Source organism: Rhopalosiphum padi, chromosome 4 (genome assembly GCF_020882245.1).
Source record: "Rhopalosiphum padi isolate XX-2018 chromosome 4, ASM2088224v1, whole genome shotgun sequence".
Lineage (NCBI taxonomy): Eukaryota > Metazoa > Arthropoda > Insecta > Hemiptera > Aphididae > Rhopalosiphum > Rhopalosiphum padi.
The window spans coordinates 2,674,851-2,698,297 of NC_083600.1; the positions used below are offsets into that span (position 1 = coordinate 2,674,851).

At 23.9% G+C, this 23,447-nt stretch overlaps 1 protein-coding gene across 1 annotated transcript in view; it reads right to left on the reverse strand.

Moving 5' to 3' along the window:
• The window catches only part of LOC132929979 (uncharacterized), a 150,769-nt gene extending 139,690 nt beyond the window's left edge, over positions 1-11,079 (reverse strand). Inside the window, 1 exon segment of the mRNA XM_060995636.1 lies at positions 10,883-11,079. The gene's annotated coding sequence lies outside the window, so the exon portion shown is untranslated.
• Between the last annotated feature and the right edge of the window lie 12,368 nt (positions 11,080-23,447).

Here is a 23,447-nt window from a genome sequence, read left to right on the forward strand (position 1 = left end):
ATAAATTAGGATTATATATAAATATATTATGTATATTGTTCGTATAATAAATATTAAAAAAAGATGCTGTTTTAAATTTAAATGTTGAAAAAAAACTTCTACGGGTATAGATAAATAAATGTAAATAATATGTATCTAATAATGTAAAAAAAAAAATAATTGCTTCTCTGAATTTAATCAAAAGGCTGCCTTCTACAATTCTAGGACAGTAGGCTTTTACTGGCCTAGTCCCCCCTGAAAGAATAAATAAATTGCTCAATATCGAAACTATTATATTCATCGCATTTTTTACGAGGAATTTTAATTAATTTTAAAATGTCATTCAGTAGGACGAGCAATTATTAAACAAATAACTAATAATATCATATATTTTAATTTTATTATTATCGCTGAAAACACGAATAAAAGGTCAAATATTTTAGTATATCTAGATACAAGAAAATATTGATAAACGTCAAAAAAAAAAATTGTTCAAATTCTTAAAATAATATAAATTAAAAATTTTTATTTAATATTACTGTTCATATTATTCAAATAGGTGGTTAATTTTAAATCAGTATAAATTATATAGCTGTTTGATTATTTCAATTCATTTATTATGTCCAACTAATTTATGAACCACCGATAAATGTTGTTTCTTTGGCTTAAAATAAAAAAAGTCGAATTGACTATCCAACATGGTCAAACACAATTTACATAACATTCTACCTAACTTTAGATATGATAAAACGTAGTTTTCGACAATTAAGCAGTACTTATCTATTCTCTTTGTTGTCATTAGTCTGTGGCTGAAGTGAGAAGATTATAAATTATATGAGTAAATTCATTATATAAAATAAATTATAATTTATTTTATCATTGTTTATGATCTATTCTCGATTGGATATAATTCATAAATAATATTGAATATTACGTTATTTTTCGTGAAAATATTCTAATTAGTCATTTTAAGATATTGAAAAAAATTTTTGCATGTGTGATTTAGTAGATGGTTAGTTTTTAATTAATAAACATCAAAATGTATAATCGTATAGTTATTTTAATAATTTAGTTATTACATTAGTAAATTAAATAACTTTTGTTTCACCTCTTTAAATATATATATATAAATATACAAATAATAATAATTTATTTTACTTTAAATTATACAAAACTTTCGATTCATTATCATATAAAATGTGTAAAACATGGTTCCATAAATAGTTTAAATTATTTGATGATAATAGTTGTTTTGATTTAGTTCAATGTTTCAGCTCGGCATGTTATACTTGAGCATGTGCAACAATTTCTGATTACTGTATTCAATAGACCATTGATTTTAGGATGTTTAGGCCACCAACACCATGCAGTTTGATTAAACTCCTAAAATTAATGTATAATGTAATTTACGGAATCCAATATATTTGCAAACTGCAATATTTGTGGGTATTCTCATTTAAAAATAATGTAAAGCAACTTTAACAAAATAATATCAATTGTTTGCGATCATTATGAAACAAATTTTCAAGTCTACTGAAATTATATTATGATAAATAAAAAATAATTAGGTACGTGATACTAAAATATGAACAAATTATTGCTGAATATAATATAGTTTAAACAATTTGCTATTTTTTTTATAAAAATAATATTATATGCAACAGAATCTAAAGATATGTTTCCTAAAAAAATTTCAAACTTATTAAAATACATCTAAATTTAATGAAACTATATTGATTAACAACAATAAATTAAGAACTATCACCTAATTATAATTAACGAATTAAATCTAAAATAACTTGAACTTATAGATGATTAATATTATTTAATCATTATAGAGGTACCTATCTTGTAAAAATAACAGTCTACTAGACGTATAAAGTAGTTAATAATATAATTCACTATTGAACATTAACATGTACAAATGTGTCATGAAAAGTTATCCGTCAATCAATCATTTGTAACGCTATGGAGATATTGGTAATAAATCGGCTAAATTTGACGGCACGTGCATGATAGTTAATATTATTTTTGTATATTTTGCTCGTAAAAAAAAAAAAGGATATCTGAGCGTAAACTGTTTTACATAATTCTTTACTGGGAATATTAAATCCTAGAGCCGAATGTCAATTATAAAATATAATAATAATATGAACAACATTTTGTCATAGATTTAATGAGTTTATTCATTTTACAAAATAAATATTTAAATTGGATAGGATAAAAACGATGCATTTTAAGAAAACTATTATTTGTAAGTCATAACAATAACGATTAAATTGATAATTTTAACCCAAAGCTAAAAGCTATCCACGATTTTTGATAGTAATATATTATAAATTATAAAAATAAAAAAATCATCAGAATATCGTGACAGCATGAAAACATTTTTAATCTTCGACGTTTATTTATTATATTAACGATATTTTAGCTTCGCACGCCCGTGTTAAATTGTCGATCGATAATATATGTATAGTATACCCCAAACGGTCATCGTTGGTATATGACTATATATAATATAATCGTATATGATAGCGTACATAATTTAAAACCCTTCTCAAACACAACACACAATGCGATAGAAGTGTAAGAGAAAAAGCTTATGCGAATACAATGAAATTCACCACAAGGAGCGTTGGTCGTAAAAGTAACAAGGCCACGAGAGCACAATGTATTTTCGCGTGCTATATATACACACACCACACACACACACGAGTACCATCCTCTTCATCACTTGAATTTGTTTTTTGTAACATTATTATTATTATTTTTTATTATTCGAGGATCGAGATTATAATATCATATTATTATGATAATAATTCTTATTATTAAAATACTATTCGATTTGTTTTTCATATGCATTTTTTATGTGCAGATAATTATATTATTATAATATGGTTTATGTTTACTATTGTATTTAATGCCACTCAAAAACGGCATACAAACGACGGTCGCTTATCGATCTAACATGTCATAATGTATAATGTGCAGCACAGTCGAAGGAATTACGCCAGGTACAACATATATATATATATCTGTGGTCGTATATAAAGTACTCTCGGGCTCCGATAATTCTTTCAAAATTTAAATGGTGTATTGGCATTTAACAATGACTTTCTGCTTCTTCCACACACCCTTATACAAACGATTGATGTTAAAATATATGACCTTGTTTTTCGGTTGCGGACTGAGCTGCCACACAGCACGTCCAAATTTATTACGAGAATCCGTACCGGCATCATTACGCGAACCATGATTTACGTTGTAATCACTTAATAATGTAATGGTTATGACCTATAAGCCCCAAGAGCACATACCTATGTGCCTATAAGCTAAGACGCAGTATAAATAGTAGATAATATTACATTGTCTTACAAGCTATAGAATACGCACACAACTGTTGAACTTTTGATTATTATTAAACCACAACTTCTCTGAGTTCTCTGTGTTTATGGGACTTCATCGAAACCCAAATAAACGTTGACAGAGAATTTATTAATACTATAATTTATAAAATAGTAAAATGTTCAAAGTCAATATAAGATATTATTTGACAGAATGATATTATTATCATGTCGAATAATGGCTTTAGAAGTCGCAGGCAAAATGCAGATAAATTAATATAATAATAATGAAAATGCAAATTTTCCAAGTAAATATCTAAAACAAATTTTGTAAAAATGTATTTATTGATATTATTTTTTTTCATCACACGCCAGTATAGCCGTAAAACATGTAAATATTTTAAAAACTTCAATTGAAAATAATGGTATTTTTGTATAAGTTTTTAAGAGACTATTTATTGATTTTTTTTATTGTCTGTTAATATTTGTACAAACTTAATATATTCTTAGCAAATCGATGAATACATTCGTTTTATAATGTGTGTATGTGTTTGTGGTGTTGTACTTGGGATGTCTTAAGTTAAAATTATAAAAATAATTACCGTAGATATTGTAGCTTAATTTAATATTTATATTTATATTAACATTTTCTAGATATGAGGGCGGTGTTGCTTTGTCATAGCAAAAACAGATCCCGCGGCGTCGTCGGTTATAAACAGGAAAAAAAAGATGATACCATTTTTAAAATATTTCAACTCTTTTAAGGTAAAAGGTATTTATAATTTATTTTAAATTTCTACTTTTGTTAAGTTTATATTAATAATATTTTTTTAAATAATTGATCTGAAATGTAATATAAGTACTGCATAGAGCATAACTATTTCATACAACCATTAAAATACAACAAAAATACGTAATATTATATTTTAAAAAAAATCGTAAAATGAAGTATATATAAGTAATAAGTAAGTAAATTATATTTATTTTTACTAGGTATTCATACAATTTACATTTTCAACAACAGATGTTTAAAAATATACTATTTTCTCATACATTTTGCTTCAATGTTATAAAAATATCAAAATTACAAAAGTACAATTTATGTTTGTACACTTTTGGGGTTTTAATTTTAAGGAAATCTAGTCATCCAAAAAAAAAAAATAATAACGATTTTAGTTACTAAATTGTAATTCAATACATATTTGTCCAAGAGATTTGAATCTTTCTAAAATAATAATGTGGGTGGGTATATATATTTATATATATTATAATATTTATAATACGATTTTTAAACACAAGTTTAGAGCTCCTTATATCCCTGTTATGTCCATTCGTCCATTAGATATATTTATTGTCTTTAATATTACTAAATTATATAGTGACGATTGTTTGTATTAATATATTTAATTACGAATGTCAATAAGAAGATAATTATAAATTGTCTGTAGTTGCTAATACATCATTTTAATGTAAGTATTTATAAATCAAAACAAAATATTGGAAATACATTTAACTAGAGTTTTATCAATAAAAATATTTTAACACTGCAAATGAATAAATAAAGAAATGTATTACTGTCGTATTCGTAGGAAATTCACACCATCCCTTAATATAAGTATTTAATATAGATTCGTACTAATAATAAAAATAGGTATCAAAAGAAAAAAGTGAATATTTTTTTTTTTAATTATGTACCTATGAAATTTTAATTTATTTATCTCGTTACATATTGAAATATGTTTAGAAACAGTGGGATTTAGGCATCGGCGCGTTCGCAGAGTGAGTTTTCCTAACTTGTGTGTTGTTTTATATTAAAGGGACCTATTCACTGCAACGTACTAGGGTACGCGATATTGACTTATGAGTTAATAACAATAATGTTTGATAATATAATATTATTATAATTATTATCGTATAATACATGCGATGTGTTGGGAAACAATGAGGCGATTCAACGTACCGTATTACCTAATTGAAATAGTATAATATCGTGTGGCAAGTGAGCTATTTCAGTCGCAGGCGCCTGCTGCGTTTTGCCCAGAAATTGCCTTCCCGCGTGATCCGCGCAACTATATTTTTGTCACGCCTCCGCCGCCTCCGAAACCGCCTCCAACGACATTACTGTAATCCATAATGAACTGTTCACGCTGTGCTCGCGGCTATCTAGAGTCAAACAGTAACAGTTTCGTAGTATAAACCCGACCTACACACAAGATAGTATTTGGCTCTATTTCGTTAATAATGAAGTTATTCAAAATAAGCATTTTTAATATATTTGAAAATCTTATTATTTTAAAATTCTTGTGATTTTTTTTTAATTTATATTTTTAAAATAAAAGTTCCCTTATTTTTACTGTAAATTATTTAACTTTTTGAAAATTTTGACGTATCACAATCAAAATTCAAATGAGTAGATTTTGAATTATTCAACTTTGTGTAGTAAGGATAATAGGTCTAGAAAAAATTATAAAGGCCATGTTGATTTGAATATTTGAATAATATTAATATCAATGTATCAACATTTATAATTTGTAGAAACGACCAAAATATAGGTAATCTATATTTACACAATTACATATTATATTTTAATTTTGGTAAAAAAACATTTTTTTTTTAGGACTTATATCCTTAATTTAAATATTTTAATAATTTAGAAACTAGTCATTTGAGTTTTAAAAAAAGTACATCAACATTTTCAAAAAAAATTTACATTTAAAAAGTGGGGTTTCGTTAGAAAAACAGATGCTTGTATTGCCAAGGAACACGTATCAAGTACTACACATTTAAAAAAAAAAAATGTTTAAGTTATATGGTCTTTTAGTATAATAATTAAAACTTAAATTAATCAGATTTGAAATTTCTGCATTATTAAAGCAAAAAAAAACAAGGTTAGCGTGCTTGGTGAATCACCTTGTATTCAATAAAACGTATCAATACATTGTATATATATATATCTGATTTGGACAGTAACTTTTCCGCCCGCCGGACATTTCGTGTCCGCCGAACGGAAAAAGGTCATTTCCCAACGCTTCAACTAGCATCAAAAATTTAACTTTTGACGCAGGCGTGACAAACAACAAGTTACTAATTATAGTATAAATAAATTATAAAATATCCTTTAAAAAAGTGGCTGACACACTTCTTGGATCGAAATCGCTTTCCGTACCTTTGTAATGGTTTGTCTTTGAATTCATATTTAAAACATTCATGCCAACTGAAGAGGTGCACTCAAAACCTACTACATAGCAGCAGAAAATAGTAGTTATTTTTATATAATTGTAAATAAATATATTTTGAATACGTTTATTAAAGCAAATACAATAAGATAACGTAATACGAGTTTTGGGTTCTAACTTTTATAGAACATTGTTACTCAATTGTTTATACTATACCTATATATTTTCAGATTATTTATGTTATATTAATAATTTAATTTGACCTGTATAAAAAAAACTTTGAAACCTTTTTCTTTTTCTGGATGTTTAAAATTAGATTTTTGCAGACCATACTTTTATTAACATTGATCAGATTCAATTACGATGTCAAATTTTTATTTTTAACTACTATTAAAGCGATAAAATATTATGTTCCTTGTTTTTCATTGTAAATCATATATTTTCAGGTTTTTTTTTAAAAGAATACTATACAAAATATAGTAAATTATAATTATATTATGTTAGTACATAAAAATAAAAATATTATTTATGCGTAAGTGATACCTTACAAGATAATTTGAAATCAAATTATTACACTGATAATTATTAATGATTCATTAGTATTTGATAAATTAAGAAATTAATGGCTATATAAATAATACTTCTATTTATTAGTAATATACCTATATATGGTATTGTTTTTATTTTACTCGTCTAAGTTTTATCAAACTCAATCAAATGTTTTTTTCTTTTTATATTTTTGTGGAGATTTTATGTTTTAAAAGGAATCATCTCTTCATGAATATTTAAAAAAAATTCAGATGGGACCTCATACAAGACGTAACGTTGTTAAAAAAAAATTACCATAAAAATACGTTTATGGTTTTTATCGTACATAATGTGAGGTAGTTGTATCATTTTTAAGAAAAAATATATATTAAGTATAGAAATAAATTTAACAAAATGTTTATAATATGAGTATTATATCTATCACAGAAGCACGCAACGGGGTTAAATATTTTTGTTTTTAAATTTATAGTAACGATTAATAGTTATTTATAAAGGTTAAAAGTATAATTTTCACATATTTTTAAAATCATATCTGCCAGGTTTCTTGACTGAAAAATTAGTTCATACCTATTATAATTACCTAATAATATTGTGCGAAGAAATTAACGAACGGTTTTTAAAAACTTATTTCAAAACTTTTAAAAGAAGTAAATAACATCAATTAATATTATAATATTACAGATATAAGAAATAAACTGTTTTAAATTTATACAGATTATGTAAATAGCATGTTAATAACACTGTTTAAAATTGTAGTTAATTATATGTAAGTTATAATTATAATTAATAGCGATAGATTTTGTTATTTGATTTCACTTAGACATATTTGTATTGTTTCATATGTTGGTAGATAATTGTTAAGAAAACGCTATTGGAAAAAATATACAATTTTTGTAATTGAATTTTGAAAATAATAATTAAGTTTCCTAGTTTAAAACATATTTTCCAATTCCAGGGAACTGAAACAAACACTATATAAATCTATATTCAACATTCAAGCAATTTATAAAATATATGAGTGTGATTAATTTAACTACAGTTTAAGATAATTATTACTTGTTGTCTGTGATGTGTAGACAAATTACCCGACTTGTTTGTAATCTTATGTATACCTATGATATATGCTATAAAACTTTTATCGTACCTACAAGATTGCACCAATACAACCAAAGTTCAATAAATTAGTGATTTCTTTCCACAATAAAGTAATATTTAATTATGGTAATTCAATTACCGACCGTTTTTAAGAAATTTAATATAAATAAATTGTTTTTATGGCCGCGCGTGCGAGTTGTGTAAATGTGTGTGTACAAATGATCATTATAAGAGAGTGTGTGTAACTACATAAGCATAAAGGAGCACTCGCGTATACTGGAATATACCTATATATGACACCAATGACCAATCTGCGATCAACGAATAATTTGTTTCGTTATAAACATATGCTCATGTATTATTATACATATCGTCCGTCGGTACAGGTAGGTTATGCGATAAGAATGGAAACATATTTACATTTCCAATCAAGTCTACTTGAGATTGATTGAGTTTGTTATTATTTTATTTTTTAAATTCTATATAATCTTTGGCCACTGTTTAAAAACACTCTTCAATATTATCATTTAAAATTAAAAGTTAAAATCGAATTTAAGAGGGAAAGTTAAATTAAAAACTGTAAAGGTGTAATGATGGATGTAAAATAAAAAAATTAATATTAAAACAACAAATTCAAATATTATGTTTTAAGTTATCTTATCATACTACTAGTCTTATTGGTAAGATAGATAAAAAATATATATGTTTATTTAAAAAAAAAAAAAAATACAGCGCATAGAATCTCCCTAATGGTATGTAAATGTTTTCAGATATTTTGTTGTTTTCCGATAAGCTACTTGGATTTGTATCGAAAAAGACATAATACTCGGTGTATTGTATTTGCTATATTTATTCGATTATATTAGACTATAAGGCTATTGAAATACTACAATAACAAATATTCGATTTACTAATTTACTGAGATAATACATAGTTTTATACTTGTTAAGTTAATCAGCATGCCTGCTATAAAAATATTTGTTTGGTGGATTTTTTTTTAACAAATAAAGTAAAAGAAACAGAATTTTGTAAAAAAAATATACCAAGCTGTTTAGTTTAACGTTTAAAATTAAATTAATTTTCTATTTTTGTTCATTTTGTATATATAATGAAAATAGGTTAAATAAATGCTATTCGAGAATTCAGTTTCTTAAATACATATAAATAATAACTAAGACCAAAACGCATTTTTTATTAATTCTTTTCATTTTTTTTTTTGATGTGTTAATACAACTAGAACAAAAAAACAAAGTATAATAATCACATCTAATCATCGATTACAGAGAAATAAACAAAACATAATTATTTGTAATCCATACATAGAAATAGAAACATAAGTCATCATTATGAATTTTAATTTAAAAAATAAAATAGTTGTACTGATTTTGGATAAAATATTATTATGTATACCAGAAGGAATTTAAATTTAATAATTATTTAGAAAAAAAAATAATAAAAAAACTATTTTCTTCCTTTCTTTATAAAATTATATGAAATCTTGTTTAGTTCGAGTATTAAACTAAATATCGATCTACGATGGTAAAAATATCAAAAATTATGTCTTTTGAACATTATAATTGGTTAGGTTAGGTATTATATCAAGCAATATAAATAATCAATTTAATTAGATTTGGTTTTGTTTGAATATATTTTATTAAAGCTTGTATTATATTTTAAATGAATACAATATGTTTCAAATATCAATTTAATATTAAATTTCACCGTTAAGTTTAATTTTAAGAAATTTTCTTAAGAATGTACGTATTAATGTTAATCAAAAACAAATTAACACAATAAGTAGTTCTAAAAGTGTTTAAACGTTTAAAATTATTTATTAAACGAATAATTTATATGGAATCCTTAATATGTTTAAATCACCCTTTAACTTCTATTATATCAAAATTAGGTTAATTTACAATAATTTATTATACAAATAATATATCGATATAATTATTTTTATATTATATAAGTAATATTATAATATTAAAACAAATATTATTATAACAAATACATTGGCGCAATAATTTCACAAAAAAAAAAAAAATAGAATATTTAATGAAGTTTGTTGAAAGTATCTTTATAACTTTTAATAAATTGTTTTCTAATAATTCAACATATGTTCAGAAATTTTTAACAAATCATTCAAAGAGAACATTGTAATATTTCAATACACATATTAATAGGACAATTACAGAGAAAAATAATATAATAATAAAACAGGTTAAAAAATACTAATAAATAAAATAAAAATAATAATAAAGAACATCTTGTTATTTTATAATATTATAGTAAACCATATCCAATTTAATATTACTAAATTCTGACTTCATTCTTAGATATCTCGTGACATAAAATAATTTAAATATACATTGCAAATTCAGTATTATTATTCAATATTTAAACATAATGTACAACAAGGTCAATAAAAGTATAACTTACTAAAGAAAATTATACTTTTAAACTATTATAGTTTGTGTTTCATTTTCAGCAGTTATTGAAACACGATTTGTATCTTTTCATTGTTAATTTGAAAACGTAACAATATTCATACACAAAATATTATACCTTTGCATTGAAAATAATAATAAAGTCAATACTATATTGTTATTATTATTTCTAAGGGATTTATAATAATCGTATAATATTGTATTTTGTTTTGTTTTGAGCAAACGACATTTAGCTGTAGCTAACGTCATTACTATACATAATATCTTAAAACGTACTATCGAGTTTACATACCCGTGATTTTATTGCGACACAAATTTGACGGTAATCCAAATTATTTCACTTAAATATCACGTTATTATTGTTGTATTTACGAAAGTGTATTTAAGAATGGCACCAATACATTTTGCGAATTGTACACGCGTAAATATGCGGCTCACTCGGAGAATTCATTCACGACCGTATCGAAATCCAAGTAACCGTAACGGAGTCCGAACAACGACTGATTATGATGGCAACACCAACTACTGGCGGATCGTATTGCCACCCTTCGGCGGCACATGCGACGCGTTCCGCCACGGTCGGGGGGGAATTTCGTGGTCGCGAATGAAGGACGTGAATGTTTTATCCAGCATTTTACAGTCGACTGTGACAACTGTAACATTTGACTGACTAGATTAACGCACATCGGAAATCATATTTTACCACAAATGTCAAGAACTCGAAAAAAATATAATAAATCAATACAGGTAACTCCGTAAAACGTTTCTTTATTTCTGTTCTGTTAGCTACAGAATATAAGAAAAATGAATACATTTCATTATCCATAGTATATTAATACTTTTTGTGGAATATATCTCGTACGTATAAGACACGCCCAACAATAACTAATCTGGTATAACACTGTAATATGTCTTTATATTTTCAGACTGTTTTATTTTATATACTTATTCGTGAAAATAAAATATTGTTGTATTTTTAGTGATATTATTTTATAAAAAAAAAATGTACACCTTTATACTAAGCAAATAAAAAAAACATTCCATAAATAGTAATTTATATATTAACAAAACTATTCAAAGTTTTAAAAAATGAAGAACACGGACTCAAAACAGCAGTCCCTATTTTTGTGTGTAGATGCAAATGAAAAATAGACGAACAAGTTTATGTTTAATAGTTACAACCCTTAAAAGATGTTTGTCAAAAAAAAATGGTCAAGTGTATAGTAGCAAAATTAACAAAAAATACGGACTGCAAAACAGTAAGAAAAGGAATTTTTAAAATACTTTCAAGTATCTATAAATAGTAAATACATTATATGATCGAACGATTTTTATTAATTTATTAAGCACTTTATGTTTGAGTATTATTAACTATTTTAGATATTATTAGGTTATTAATAATATGGTTTTGTATAATTGATAAATATAACCAAATTAATTCAACATATTTTCTTTTTGGTGGAAACTACAGACATTTCTGCTAATATAATTTTCTAATATCGTAAAATTTCTCAAAATCATTAACATAAGTTTGTTTACGGTAACTTTCTGAGCAGATGCTGGAATAACTTAAATATAATATACTTAAAATACTCATAGTATTTTAAACAAGTATAATTAAATTCCATAAAAAATAAAAATAAATATGAAATTAGTTATATAAAGCTTGAAATATCTTTCTTTTTTAGAAATTATGTAAAAAATACACAATATTATAATAACAAATATTACCTTTTTTATGTTCAAAAGAAAAAAATTGGCCAGTACTTTAAAAAAACAAATTGAATATATGTTTAAAAAAATTTTACGCATAATCAGTTATCAACAAAATTGTTTTTTTTTTTTTTTTATGATTATTACTCAAAATCGAATGATTGAGGAGATTTGAAATTTACAACAAAATTTGTTTAAATATACAATTTAAAATATAGTCAAGGTAAACTATTTTTATGATTTTTATAAACATTTGAAATTTACTATAATTTTTGGTTTTTATTAGAATCAAGATAAAAATTTCTGTTTTTTAATAAAATAAACTTAAAACATGATATAAGATTGCTTTTAAGTTTTACTTATAGTGTTTTAAAATATCAAAAATACAATATATAGTCTCATTTTTTTAAATAAGCGTTTATGTTTTTTTAATAATAAATAAAAGTATAAAACAATTATTTGAGCTTATGTCTTTATTTTATTTAATCCAACTAAAATAAGAAAACATCTTTTGATGTTACATTTTCATTTTTTTTTTTTTTTTTTTTATAGAACTATTTTGTAGACATAATATATGGTGACCGTCCGTCTCTGCTAAGGATCGTTTTAAATCGTATACAATGATTTATCATCGAATTCAAATTTAACAAATCCGTTACAGTGACCTTCTCAATAACGTGGTACTTTTGACATAATATACAACAGATCGGTTACCTACTTGCCTGGGATTTTCTGGTAATGTATATATATTTCAACGACCCAAAACTCTACAAGAAAAAATATTTTTAAGTTTTCAGTAAAACCTGGTATCAAAATATATGGTTTGAACTACTATATAGATAAATTACCAAATGTATTTCGTTTACAACAAGAGATGAAATTGTGAAATGTGACTGAAAAAGTAGACGATGTTATTCATCGTACACGGTCTATCAAATCTAGTCGAACCATTTTCGAAATTGTTCGTAATATATTTTCCAAGTTTTACAGGGTGATTCTTTTATTAAAACACTCATTACTTCAAAGTTCAATAACGTTTTTGTAAAAAAAAATTTAATTCAACTTTCAGTCAAAATAAAATATTTTGAAAAATATTAAAAAAAAGATACATTTTCATTGTTTATTTCCGGTTGGAAATTATGTAAAAAAATATTTCCAAAGACATGTATACAAATTATTACTTAATATGCCTAAATATAAAACATGAATTAATGTAGATAGGTGAAAAGTAAAATATAGTTATTTTCGTTTTTTATTAATTAATAATTTATATTTTGGAATCTTATTACCTATTTATGTTATAATTTCTAAGAATATTATAGTATTATTATGTTTTGTAATATCTGTGAATTATGTCAACAAAATTAGTTTTATTATTTTAAAAACGAATAATAAGATCGAATTTTTAAAAAGTTTTATTATATACTTTGTGTTTTCAGATAGATTTGTTTGTTATTTAAATTGTATTCGACCTTTTTTATGATTAAAATAACTTTTATATGAATACCATTATGAGTTAAGAATACAGTTTATGGTAATATTGCATTTTGCATTAGAATATTTTACTAATATTTGTATTCATAAGATAAAATGCAATAACTTTTTTAATTCAAATCATTTCTTCTAGTACTATCATATGATATTGATCATTAAACAGTTTATTTTATATTATTGATATGCCGAATTTCCGATATTTTATTCAAAGACTAATCTTACTATAGAATAATTTAAAATGTTTAGAAAAAAAGGAAAACTTTCTACTCGTAAAATATAATCACTATATGTCAGTTGTTCATTTCATCAAAGAGTAAGTTAAACTATTGATCTAAACTGTTTAACTTAAAAATATATTATTTTATCTTAATTTATTGTAGGACAATTAATTTATAAATTGAGCACATACGATTTATTTATAACTATTATTTTAATTTTAGTAAATTATTATAAACACGAAAATTAGCACAACCAACAATAATGCTAAATTTCTGATTTTTATAATATGTAATTTATAAATCTAAATGAAATATTTTAATATCAAATAATGACTCTATCTACTCTATCTATTACAATACATAGTTATATATATTATTAGACTGGAATTAATAATGCTAAACGTGATAACTTATATATTTATACTTAGTTTTTGTATAATAATATTTTAAATAATTTTTCTAAAAAAGACATTCCTACCTACGTTATAAACGACTGAACGAACTACACCCAGAAAACTGTAGGTGGTGAAATAGGAATGCACCGGTGCGATCTATTTGGTTTTTAATGCGAAACTAAAAATAAAGATTGTATGAAATATTTCATTAAATTATTCTCTTGCGGAAAGAATATGAGTAATACAAATATTATATTAATTCTTATAAGTTATATTGTGTAGGTAGGTATATTTATTTATTTTCAATTTTAGTACAACCAAATTCTCATGATGGAATTTTGATATGAACAGAAACTTTGTACTTGCGTAATAATATGCATTATTATATATATACCTATTCAAAAGGTTCAAACATCATTATTATAAGTTGGCACGTCAATAAAATTATATAGATAGTACCAGTTTCTTGTTTTAGTAACAATAATTTTATTTATAAATATTCCATATTTGGGTTAGGTTCAAAAACAACAACTAATGGCGAATCCCGCCCACATAGTATACGTCTTTCATATAATTATCATGTAAATTACTTCAAATTTTCAATGTTTTAATGGAATATTTACGCATTCTTAAATTCTAAGCGGAGCAATGATTATAATTATTTTTCTCAATTAAGTGTGTTTTTTGTGTATTTACTATCTTATCATCAATTTTTTGAACAGTAAAAATCATTAAGATGGTAAGTAGTCTATGTAGAAAATATTATCTATACTAGTATTTAGAATGTCAACTCTAAAAGAATATGTTCAGGGTTTTTCATGGAAAATGGGTATGTTTATGCTAAAAATACATTATTTGTAGACAAAATATATTTCATGTTGGCGTATCAAGTTAAAATATAAATAAGCACAAAGACTAGATATTTTCATAAAATATTTATAATAATATTTTCTATAAATTAAATAATTATCAAAATATTTTGACTTTCATCAAACTATTTACACAGAAATGTAAATGAATTTTCGATAAAAAAAAAAATGAATTTTTCCAAATATTAAGAGTATTTTAAGTTGTCTATAACATATAACCTAACCTAACCATAAACTTAATCGCACCATTCTACAGTATATCGGTATTGGTTTATAGTAGTTAACAACTAACAATGACTATGTTTTTGATAGAATTTAGTTCAATTTCCTTCGAAATATTACATAGCTAATGGCATTACCAGTGTACAAATAAATTACTTATAGTAATATTGTATAGCACAGTAATATCAATCTACTTATATCATGAATTATCTTTAGACAGACATAGAGGCTACTCAGTACAAATTCGTTTTTTGTATACAATTATTTGAATGATTAACCATTGGCTTACAATTTAAACACATCAATTTATTAGTGCGATTTTCGATTATTCGCCAACCAGAGAAAGTTCACTGCATTTAATTCATCTCTTGAAGTATAAATTAATCTTTACAAATTTAACTTTTTGATTAATAGTTTTTTTAAATTTTTTTTATTGTTTTTTAATAAATTGTAGCTTTCACAGTTATTATTTTTAATGATTTCGCTCTATAATACGTGGCAATACAACTTAAATATCTATCGAATATTTAACAAAACTGCGTTTTATATACGTATTTACAATATTCGAGTGATAAAAACAGATTGTTCGTACAGCTATGTATTTTAAACAATAATAAATGGTATATAAAATGTATATTGTTATTTAAAGTATTACCAAACAATGATGACATTTCTTGGGGTTTCGCTTTAAATTTATGGTTATATTTTTAATATAATATATGGTAGAATAATAATTGTTTAAGAAGACAGTATGTTTGTATAGCTTTTGTAATATATCAATATAGCGTTGACCAAGTGGTTGGTCAGATAAGTATGTAAATTCCGATTTACGTGGATGACTGAGCACTGTAATAACACTGATGAATCACGTCTTCAGTCTTTACGATGCGCTGACAAAACGACGTAGGTATATACACTGTTATTGATTTTTCAATACTCTATATAATATACAATATCTTTGTTGATTTAAAAGAAATTTATTATCCAACGAAATTTCAATTATTATTTTATACAGTCAAAATGTATAACGTTTAAATCTGCTGCATATTATTTGATAGATTTATTTTATCGTATTTTCTGCATCTTAGCTAATAATATAATAAATAATTATCTATACATGTTATTATGTTCTACACTCACACTAAGTACTGCGAGAGAAATCAAATTCAACAAAATTTAATTGTGTTTAATTTTATACAAATTGTTACAATAAAATAAATAAAATATATTTATTAGTCATTAATTTAATTGATTTTACTGATACCCGATTTATCTGAAACCTTCAATACTTGATATAGGTAATTGACATTTTTTTTTACCATTTTGAAGTTAAAGCTTTTTATACATTCCATCTTATCTTTTTCTGCCTTTTATATTGTAAAAAATGTATATAATGTACAGACCTTTTTATCTGAATTATTTTATATCCAATTCTCTTTAATCTTTTCTTCTTATTTCATCATACTTGTAATATATTAAAACAAATATATATTGAACCAAATTTCCTACGTCAATGTCTTATTGTTTTATTATTCGATTACCTTTTTTGAAACGTAGAACTTATTGTTTTAATTGAAATTTATACAATAACACTTTTCATACTTGAAATATTTCTGTATGGAAATAATTTTCACCAATATTTTATTTTAAAAAAATTTAACTCAAATAATATCAACATTTTTCAATTGTATAATATACTAAGTTATAATTATATATTATGATCAAATAATTTATTAGAAAAATCGTATTGTATGCAACTAAATATTTCATAATATAATTGTATTAGTTTTACATTTATCTAATAAAAATGTGTATTACAGCGTACATGTGTCTTATTGAATACAGTGATATGTACCAATGTATAACTATAACAATTTTGAAATATTTTTGAATTTTCCATCCTGTATATTTTTTAACGGTGCTATCACACGAATTTATGGATTATTGTATTTATGATTTGAATTAAACAATATTACAAAATTATACATATTATCAGGGCCCACCACGTACAATATCGGGCCCCTGTACTCAAGGTCCATCAGCCCCCCCTTATGGGGGCCCTGTATATTGTAACCATGCGTATACCAGCTTCACTGCTTTCTATTTGTCTCTAACAGTCCTCCTCTAGTTTTCAATTCCCAGCATTCTTAAATTCTTACATATCTAATAAAACCGTCATAATATCCTTAGTATATATTTTGATATTTTTTCATCTGATTGATACTCAGGATACTCTATGTCAGGTGTGGCAAAACTTTTTTTGGCCGCGATCTACTAAAAATATATTTCACCTTTGAGGATCATCGACTTCCATAAAAAAAAGTTTTTATAGATAAAATTTATCGATGATGTTATTAACTACCACCATGATTAATTTTCTTGTGCGTAGCCTAAAAATAAATTCTAACACGATCGACTTTGAAATCTTTTGCGATCGACTGTATGGCCGCCCCTGCTCTATGTCCTATGCTTTCTTCGAAGTCGTTGATTCATATCTTAACATATTACCTCTGTACCTTGCAATCGATGGCCCTAAACATAAAGGTAAATTACACTCTTAAAAAATCACTTCAAAGCTCTTATACAAAATTAAATGATCTATTATAAAAACTTGTGTTCACGCCATTATCAATCTAAATCAATTCGTTAAACACGGTTAAAGGAATTTTAAGGCTTTTTGTGCAATGTACTTCACATGCACATTTCCAATAGGATATTTGACAATATCAGATATATTCAAATATTTTTACTTGAGTATTTTGGAACACTAATAAATAATGCCCTAAAATGTTTTTTATATGTAGCTCATTCAATCACTATTTACAGTTAACTTTAAACATTGAGATTTCAATATATACCTCATTTATTATTTGTCAGCATATTTGACATGTCACTATGAACTAAAAAATTAGATTATTATTTGTATTTATAATTTAGTATGTTTAATATTCAAATAATTATATAAAATAAGGTCTGTAGGCATTTAATAATAACTTAACAGTTATTATTTTATTACCTATTATATCACTCTTCTAAATCAACAAATTTTAAATATTGATTATTGACTATTATTATTTAACTCGGTAATTGAGTAACGACCATAATATTGTATTACATATTATGTTACAGTCCAAGTGGAAAATAACATCATTAGTCTGTAATATCGTCATTGCCCAAAATTATCTAATATTATTAAAATATATGGATTTTTTTGTATTATATTATATTATAGAGTTACACAATCTGTTAATATTTATTTTTTTTAAATTAGTGTACTTAGATGCATGCGTTTTTAAATTGAAGTAACCATTTATTGATATATTGATATATAATCCTAATGAGATTATATTATAAGGTATTGAGTTTTTATGCAATAATTTTGATGTGAATAAACAATTTGCTCGTTTATGACCAAAAAGTTAGCATTTCAGAAAAGTTAAAAATCCAGTTCCCAAAATACGTCCAAACTATAATAATTATAATATAATTAATTTTATGAAAAATTATTTTAATACAATTTTCAAGTACCTAAAATTATTTATTATTGAATTAGAATTAATGCTCGATTAATTTTGTCGGAAACTGGTATAACTAAATGTAACAATTATTATCGTTTTTCATTATTTTGTTTTTCTCGATAATTTTTAAAACAAATGGAAAATTATTACTTTTGATCTACTCCACTGCAAGTACTAATCAAACAAGTTTTGCTATCAAAAAAAGATACTGAAGTTAAAGACTGAAGCATTTTTACTGTTCCAAAAGGCGATGACGACTAACAAAAAAAAACTATACTACAAATAATTGTAAACCAATAAATTTTTCTCTCCGCTCAGAATTTAAAAATACACTCCTATAAATTATTCAAGCATATTTAAACGGATGACTTCTAGAGTCGCTAGACACATATCTTGCACCACTTTAGTAAGAGAAAAGGTATAGCTCCAATAAGCATCAATAAATGCAGGCCGGACGAGTCACCATTCTCTGTCAACTGTTAGTGCTTTCTTGACATCTATCTTTGTAAAATAATTAATCACTAAATAATAATAAAATTAGTCACTGCACATTTATATTGTATTGTGATTAACATTTAGTGATTCGTCATGTAATTATCCTAAAATGTTACTTGATAGCACGAAATCGGATACAAATGAATATCCTTTATACGTAAGAATAAAATATATAAGAAATGGAAGTTTTCAGATTACTATCAATACAAAAACTAATGGTAAATATAAAAAGTAAATATTGATAGGATTGTACATTATTATCTACTTATTTCGAAAATAATAAAAGCACATATTAATGTTGAGTTATGTTGTTCCGGAGTTGCAATGAAATACATTCAATGATATTACGAAATCTTAATCTACCTAATTTACCTAATAGAACTCGATTGTGTGAAAATCTTTGAATAATAAAAATAAATTTCACAGTAAATATTAACTGAATATGGAAGATGTGAAAATATATATTATTTTCCACGAATACCTTTTAAACCAATTAATACACTATTTGAAAACAAATTAATTAATAAATAAATTTAAAAGACTGCAATTTCCAGTGAAACTTACCTTTGAATTTACCATTAATAAATCCCAATAACAATCGCTAAAGAGTACAGGAGTTGTTCTTGATATACCATGCTTTTGTCATTGAAAATTATATATAGCATGTTTAAGAAATGATGGACCTGTAAATTTGTATTTACTTCAAATATAATAACTAAAAACAGTAAAAACATTGTTACCAACAAGTATTAAAATAAACCATACGGTTGAAATTCATTTTTTCAATTTAATTATTGAATAAACATTTTTTGATTATGTATTATTATTGACTTGCTTTTATTGAAAAAAAATAAAAAATAAAAAAAATATTTGTAACCATTCTAAGGAATATCATCAAAACTTAATAAAAATACCGCCTATATTGTTTTCATAAAAATAATGAAAAAATATTTAAAAAAATATAATTTAGAAAGAAGGTGAAATAATTTAGTGTATTGGTAAAAATAATATTTTTATAATTATTTACAGGGACATAATAAGTACACGCTACAAAAAAAATAATCGAAATTTAAGCAAAAAAATGTACGTTATCGCATATATTATCACTACGATCAAACTTTAAAGAAATAACTTCTGGTTTGTTCATAAAATATTTAAATATGCAAAATACATATAATAATATACTTTATATTTTTAGATATAAAATTAATTAAATAAGTACTTACTTTGAATGCTTTTCATGAACTTAATAATTCGGTAAGCACATACTTAGTGAAAATACAGTTATTCCGATCTTGTCCGGAATGGAATTGTTAATTTATAGTAGGATAATTTAAGTGTTTTCATATTACTCCATTTACAAGTTTCGGAATGAAAGGTAATGTATTTTAATATAACCAAATAGTAATTTAAAAATATAATACTGAGTTCCCGAAAATAATAGTAAACTGTAATAATTAAAAAATAATAAATAAATAAAACGGTTATTACAAAGTACCCTACTTTAATAGTTATAATACGAATAGTTTGTTGTTGTACTATAATATAAATGTCAGTTTACTTATTTTAATGATTTCACAATTAAAGTCATGTTATGAGTATATTATTATTGTAAACTGGGTTGATACTTATTCATTACATTTGTAAATTTTTAGGTTAGGATTCCAATTTTGGAAAAATGTATTAATACATTCAAAAAACGCAAACTCTTAACGTCTGCAGTATTAATTTTAAATATGTTACTAGAATTACATATTCTTTGGAATAGGGTAGTATAATAATACTATGAACAGTATTTAGTTTGTTTCCATATATTTCTAACGTATTAATTATAATTATTTATTGATTAAAAGTAATGAAATTTTACATCGCAAATTAAACTGTGATAGATAAGGTAAAGTTTAACACTCCGTTAAAATCGTTTTAGTCCCAGTAGTGCACTGAATCATTAAACGCCATAAAAACTCTACAAAAGGTATTTGAGGTCACCGTTAAAATTAAAACTTTTAATGTTTATCAAATGGTTTTACCTTTAATATGTATATATATATATATATAAATAATTTGGTGTTTATATATATATATATATATAAACACCAAATTCTTTAGCATTCTTTTTTGTTTCACATTAATAGAAAAAACCCGGAACACTCTGCCGTATAATTATTGGATTCGTATTAACTTTTTCATTGAATATTTGAGTGAGTCACTGTAATATTTGTGTTTAACTTGAACTATTCAATTATAAATCATTGGATATCACGATAAATATATAATTTGGAGTGAATAATGGCTTAATTTATCATTAACATTATTTCTATAAATAGTTTATGTTAAATAATATTTATATTATTGTTAGTATTTTCTTAATACGTTATACGTTATAATAATTTATATCAATAACATTGCATATAACTATATGAGATACTTGACGAAACACCCTATGTCATATGATATTATATAATATATGATATTAAAAAACATTACAAATATAAATCACTCATTTAAGTACAATTATGAAAACCTTTTATCCTTGATTTTTTTTTAAATTTCAATGTGTAAACCATATAAAAGATTTTAATTTTATAAGACATTTTTAAACTTATATTTTATGAAGAAATAATATTTAAAATCTAAATAAATAATAAAAAAATAAATAAACTTTTTATAGATACTTCAGTTTTGTATTCTACGCACATCAAATCTAATTTTTATAACTTCTATTTTTTAATATTTCATATTATTGACGTATTCATAATTTAACGTACATACATTTTTAAATTTCAATCATACAACTATTTATAAATCTGATGATATTAAATATAATATTATAGTGTATTTTTGAAGCAAAAATGATCTTTTATCCAACCATACACTATTTTGTAATGACTATATTATACTATATAAACATTACAAAATAATATAAAGGAATATAAATTCTAAGATGTTTTTTTTTTAAATTTTAATATGTCATATTATGGATATAGTAGATACATAAAAGATTAATTTAAATGTATGCTTTAAAATATTAAGTACAATGTTTCTAATTTATTGAAAATAATTTTTATTCATTTTTTTTATAAATATTATTATCTTGCAAAAAATATTGTAGTTGTTATAAAATGCATTTAGTATTGATAAGAGGTGAAACAATATAAAGCAATAATTCATTAAAAAATCCAATGTATAATCCAGTGATTTTCAACCGACGTGGCCCGGCATACTGGTGTGCCGTGAGTGCTCTTGAAGTGTGCCGCGAAAAATCTGTTAATAGTTTTATTAGTATGTATTTATGTGTATATATAGGTATATATATAAAATATGTTTCACATATTACATGGATTGGTGTGCCGCGAAAATTTTTTAGGCAATGAAGTGTGCCGCATTGTTAAAAAGGTTGAAAACTACTGGTATAATCCTTCGAAAAAAAAAAATAGTTATAATGAAAAAAATCCAATATATAGATTTAAGTACCTAATTTAAAAATATTATCAAGAATAGAATTGTTGAAAAGTTGTTTTTAATATTTTGGGATTCAACATAAATATCATCGTATAATTATTTTTAGATATTCTAATATAGATATAGACACATAGATTTATTAGATAATACGGCTGTATTTTGTTGTCTTTATAAAAATTAAAGATTATATTTTTTCATTAGACGCAAAGAATCTATACAAAAATTAGTTATTCTATAATATTGTCAATAACTTAAATGTCGTTATTTACAAATCTATACTGTCTATTGTCAAAATATAATTTAAATATTAATTTTTATTATATTTTTGACAAAAAATGAATACAAGTTTATAAAATGTAGGAAATATGTATTATTATAATCTAGTTTTTAAAATGTTTCGTGTAACTTATTAATAAACTAAGATTTATTTTAATTAACCTCTAATTAAAACTTAGAGTCTATTAATTTCGA